The sequence below is a fragment of the Mastomys coucha genome, unplaced genomic scaffold (genome assembly GCF_008632895.1).
Source record: "Mastomys coucha isolate ucsf_1 unplaced genomic scaffold, UCSF_Mcou_1 pScaffold23, whole genome shotgun sequence".
Lineage (NCBI taxonomy): Eukaryota > Metazoa > Chordata > Mammalia > Rodentia > Muridae > Mastomys > Mastomys coucha.
In genome coordinates, this window is record NW_022196906.1 from 107,489,725 (window position 1) to 107,495,510 (window position 5,786).

The 5,786-nt window shown below is 43.9% G+C and overlaps 1 long non-coding RNA gene across 1 annotated transcript in view; it reads right to left on the bottom strand.

The window, feature by feature from the left end:
• Nucleotides 1–527: 527 nt before the first annotated feature.
• Nucleotides 528–5,786, bottom strand: part of LOC116073445 — a 33,845-nt gene continuing 28,586 nt past the window's right edge. Inside the window, exon 3 of the long non-coding RNA XR_004111807.1 lies at nt 528–701. This is a non-coding gene — a long non-coding RNA (uncharacterized LOC116073445). The remainder of the gene's footprint in view (nt 702–5,786) is intronic.

The following is a 5,786-nucleotide window of genomic DNA, read 5'->3' on the forward strand; positions in this document are numbered from 1 at the left end:
CAAATGGCCAAGATTTTTTTTTCTCAGAACTGGGAGAGGAGGAAGGAGCCCTCTGTGGTCCAGCTATGCATGTAGGTAGCATTTACCAGGGGGCTGGCTTGAGGAAAGGATGGCTAGAAAGTCCGTTGGGACAGTTTGAGCCTTTCTACGACTAAGACTTTATACCCATCCCTCATGTTACCTTCCCACTCCAAAAGCCTGACCATGGTATGGGCCCATTGGAAGTCTGCTCAATGCTTCTTATAAATCTCGCTCTTACATATCAAAAGCCCATTTCTCCTTTTCTGGTAGTTGTTTTAAGCCCGCTCACAGCAGGGAAGCCTCAGTCACAGACAGAGCAAACATGAAAGGCAGTCTAGGCTTCGATACCCACTCACCTACTTGCTCTCCTGATATTGAAACAGAGAGAAACCATGCTAGGACAAAATGAACAGAATAAACATTTATGCTCACTACTTTTTTCATTAATCTGACCAAATATCTGACAAGAAGCAACTTAAGGCAGGGAGAGTTTATTGTGTCTCATGGTTCAAGGCCATACAGTCCATTGTGGTGGGGAAAGGCGCAGCATCTGGAGTGGGAGGCAGCTGCTCTCATTGCTTCTGCACTCAGTAAGTTGAGAGAGAGATGAATTCTGGTTCTCATCTGGCTCCTTATGTTTCCCCAGGACAACAGCCTCTGTCACCAAGAGATGTATCCCTCTATAAGGAGAAGAATGAAGAGATTAACAAGGTATAGCGGTCCAGCCATGCAGGACCCGGGCATGAGCATCATAGCTGTACCTGTGTTTCAAGCTCTGGCATTATGGAATCACTGGGTAATCTCTCTTCACAGACAGAGGGAAGGACCACAGCATCTCTAGTCTTGTAACATCATTCAGTCTCATCCACCAACAAAGCACATCCCTGATGGGACTGTGCAATAAAGGAGGCAATACAGTGAGCACTCCTCAGTATGACTCTGGGGACCCAACCCAAGGAAAATGGAGGGGTACAAAGAATTCAGAGTTTAGAGTCAGAAAGTCTAAGAGGGTCTCAGTTGCTGGATGAATACAACACCCTGAGAAGTCCCCTGTGGCAACCTCTCCATGCCTGGTTTCCTTACTTGTAAACCAGAGATTATGATACACATGTGCAGGTGACATCCCACAACATCTAAAAGGTTAGTTCAAAACCAATAAATAATGGCAGATGTCAGTTGTGCAAACAGAACCTCAAGGACGAATTGCTTCTTATGTCAGCTGCAAACAGAATAGTGAGCTTCACTTATTGCCATTCACAGTGTTAACCTAATCAGGAATGTTAGCTGAAAAAAGAAGGCCCCATTAGAGGCATAAGAAAGCTCTACTTAAACCATATTAAAAGGGACTCAAGGGGACATCGTTAGAGAAGGGGGACATGGCTCTGTCAGTAAAGTGCCTGTTGTGTAAACATGAAGACTAGAGTTCAGATCCCCAGCACTGTACAAGAAGCCAGATGCACAGCAAACATCTGTAATCCTGGCATCAAGGAGATAGAGATAGGAGGCTCTCTGGAGCCTGTTGGCTAGTTAGCCCAGCCAAATCTGTGAGCTTTGGGTTCAGCTAAAAACCATGCGTCAAACAACAAGGTAGAGAGCAATCAAGGAAGACACCTAACTCAAACCCACATGAACAGATGCACACCCACATGAAGATATACATACCTGATACACACCTATGCACACACAATAATAGTAATAATAAAATGAGAAAAAAGAGGCAGCAGTTGATAGAACACTCATTTCACAAAAAGGTCCTAAGTTTCCCCCAATGAGTTCACTGCCTAGCTATTAGTCTGTCATTAAACTATGGTTTTGTTCCTTTCTCACCAGGATATCTCTCAGTAATTTGACAACCAAGCAATTTTAAGGAGTACATGCAGTGGTCAGGGTAGAAGACACTCCACTCTTTCCCATATCGTCATTTCAGAGGTTCATCGAAGACCCAAAGGAGCAGCCCAAGAGAAAGTGCTTAATAAATAGCCAGTGCTGTGCGCTATAGTAGCTTCAAACCATGAGCTCTGCTAGGCTACAGGAAGGACAGTTTTTCATGAGTCATGACCTCTGGATCCATCCGATTCATCCCAAAGGAGCCAATGGAGTGAGGCTCAGCCATGAAGAGAAACAAGAAAGGATCATGGAGCCGAGGTTAGCAGGATTCAGACGGAGCCCCACCCCCCAATTACCCATTTCTCCTTAATGAATTTAGCCTCAGGAACACATCAGTTTATTACCAGCTCAGTGAGTTATTTATCTCCCTGTTTTATCCCCTACCATGATCCAAATGCCTATATGGCCTGCTGCAAACTCATAAATTAAGAGCCTTACCCTCAAATTATATTTAGAAGTAAGGCCTTCAGAAGTTGATCAAGTCACTGGGCAAAGTCCTCATGAGAAGGATTAATGCCCTGTGAAAAAGGCTCCAAGAGGCCTTTTCCCTTCATATTATAGATGCACACCTATGGGGTGGAGAGCAGAGCTTCACCAAACACAGAATCATCATCCCTTTGGCAGTCATGTCTCTCCCACTTTGTTGTTATGATGCTCTAGGGAGCAATGGTTTGTCAGGCTTGCACAGCGAGTGTGTTCACCTTTACCTGCAGAGCCCTCCCCCAGCCCCACAAGATCAATCTCTACCTCAAGTTCCCCAGCTTTGGATAGGTAAGACATCAATTTCTATTCTGTTTTTTTGGTGTTTTGGCATAGAAAACTAAAAGCACTTAAATAATCCTTTTTGTTATTTTTTTTTTTAAGCAGAAAGCTGATCAAAAAACCCTACCAAGCCCTCCTTCTAAATGCCCCTGTGATATTCCTTGTGACTAGACAGGGGTGTCTCTTGTCATAGCATTCAAACTGGTGGGACATCCTCTGAAGTGTGAAGTAGTAACATAGTCCATGTGAGAACAATTAACAGCACAACATCCCTCATCTTGTATGCTACACCTGAAAGTCGGGCCCTTTTGACTAGTAGATATATTGAACCTTAGCTGGCCATGCAGTAATTGATCTATTACTTAGTGTGGGTCAAGGCTCAGGACCAGAGAGTGAATAAAAGTAGCTAAAATGTGTCCTAGGTCTATTTTTCTCCCTCCCTCCCTCCATTTTTCCCTTCCTCCCTTCTTCCTTTCCTTCCTTCCCTAATTTACTCAGTAGCTACCAGGTTCCTGTCTGCAAAGCCTAAGCTAAGTTTCTTCTCTTTGGAGAGTCAAAGACATCATATCTGACCCCAACCAGAACACAGACATACCTCTGACAGCCTCTGACACTTGCTAGCTAGTGAACCTTCCTGTACCTGGATGTTATTGTCTATAAAATGGAGATGGAAAAGAGTATATATTCAGTAGAGTTTTGTAAGTATTGAATAACAGACTTCATAGAAAGGCCCTAGGAGAGTGCCTGCAAATAGCGCCTACCCAGAAAATGTCATGCCATACATGGTATTTGTGACTGGTAGTCTGTGATGTAGCTGGAGATAATCCTTGTCTCCTAATGTTAGTGGCCTCTTGTGGCTCTCTCCCTCTGGTCCTGTGCACTGGTCCTGGTGACTTACTTCTAACCAAGAGGAACAGTAGAGACAATGAGATGTCACCTCCATGATTAGGTTACACAACTGTTTTCCAGCATAGATATGACCCCCTCCCCTCTTGCAACCCCCTCTCTCTCTTTTTCTCTTTCTGAGACAAGGTCTTACTATATAGCCTTGACTATCCTGGTACTCATTCTGTAGACCAGGCTGGCCTCAAATTCAGAAATCCACCTGCCTCTGCCTCCCAAGTGTTGTAATTAGAAGTGTCTGCTACCACATCCTCCCTCCCAGGTGTGAGAATTAAGTGTGCTCCACACACCTGGCTTCCCTTGCTCTGGCTCTGGCTCTGGCTCTGGCTCTGGCTCTGGCTCTGGCTCTGGCTCTGGCTCTGGCTCTGGCTCTGGCTCTGGCTCTGGCTCTTGCTCTTGCTCTTGCTCTTGCTCTTGCTCTTGCTCTTGCTCTTGCTCTTGCTCTTGCTCTTGCTCTTGCTCTTGCTCTTGCTCTTGCTCTGGCTGTGGCTCTTGCTTTGGCTCTGGCTCTGGCTCTGGCTCTGGCTCTTGCTCTTGCTCTTTCTCTTGCTCTTGCTCTTGCTCTTGCTCTTGTTCTCACCCTCAGTTTCACATTTTCACAATTGCTCTCTTTACATGCTTGTTTAGTCAAAAGAGCCACTTTATAAAGAACTGTAGGCAACCTTTGGCCAAGAGCCAATGAGCAACTCAGACATTCAGCTCAATGGCCCAAGAGAAATACAGTCACACCAGTAAATCAAGAAGTAGATCCTACTCTGATTGATCCTTAAGGTGACTGTGTTAAGACCTTAGTAAAATATTAAGACCTAGGTGGAATGTTAAAACCTAGCCGTTATCTGGCTAACCTGCCATAATAAGGAAAGTTTCTCATATGTTGCTTTTGCTGTTACTAGGAAACCTTCTCATGCCCAAGCTGATTGCATATTCTGTTATATTCCATGCCCTTGGAAAAAAATTATGATAGAAGTCAATAGAACTTCTTTGTATAGTTACCCACAGTAAGCTTGGACCCAAACCAACCACCCAACAGCACTTCCTGTCCCTGCGTATAAGCTTTTATGGTATTTGCTTTTATAAGCTGCCCCTGGGATGGACCCCCACATAAGAGAGACACCTGCATCTATTTAAAATAAGACTTCCATTTTGAGTAGGGGTCAAGTTTAAGTTCCCAAGACCTCCCTGGGAACTGATATCCTACCTGACAGAAAGAGACATATAAGTGGGTAACTGACATCCTGATTGGCAAGTTAAAACATGAATGTTAGACAAGATAATTCCCATCCCAGTAGACAAATTAAGACATTAACTAAGAATGTTAGACAAGTCCCCTGCTACAGCTAAATACCCCAACCAATGGAAAAAGGGTAAATGCACAACAAAGACATATTCCTAAGGAAATTCTCTATCCCTAAATCCTGAGTGGTAGAATAATTTGGCAAAGACATTTGTGGATTTTAGGCTTAAAAACCATGTAGGATCTTAACTCAATGTCAGAGTTCAGTTCTTGAATCTGGACCATGGTCCTGATCGATCAGTCCTGGGGCATGTGCTCAATACTCTCTCCCTGTCTGACTGAGATCAGTGTTTGTATGGTTTGTGAGGTAATTCCTGGACCCCAACAATTGTACCCCTAGTTGACACCTGGATGATAATCATGTAAGCAAAACTCTGAAGCATAATACCTGCTAAGATACCTTACCCACAGAAACAAGGAAATAACAGTTAGTTTAGAGGTAATGTGTTATTTGTCAAGAGATAATAAATACACCACTGTTATCAAATTTTGTGCTGTAATTGGGCAAGGTAGGCATGATTCTCTAGGAGAACAGACCTAATAGGACATATGTTATGAAAGGGGATCCATAAGATTGGCTATACAATGGAGGCTAAGTGGTCTGACAATGGCCTTCTGCATGCTGGAGAGGCTGCAAACCCAGCAGTTCTTTAGTCCATATAGCTGAATGCCTCAAAAATCCCAATCCAGTGCTGAAAGCTGAAGAGAGTCACTCACTCTTTGTGGTAGGTTGAATAAGAATGGCCTTCATAGGCTCATATATTTAAATGCTTAGTCACCAGGGAGTAGTGCTATTTGAAAGTATTAAAAAGGATTAGGAGGCATGGCCTTGTTGGAGGAAATGTGTTACTGGGAATGGATTTGGAGGGTTCAAAAGCTCATGTCAAGTCCAAAGTCAGAGTCTCTTCCTCCCTCTCCC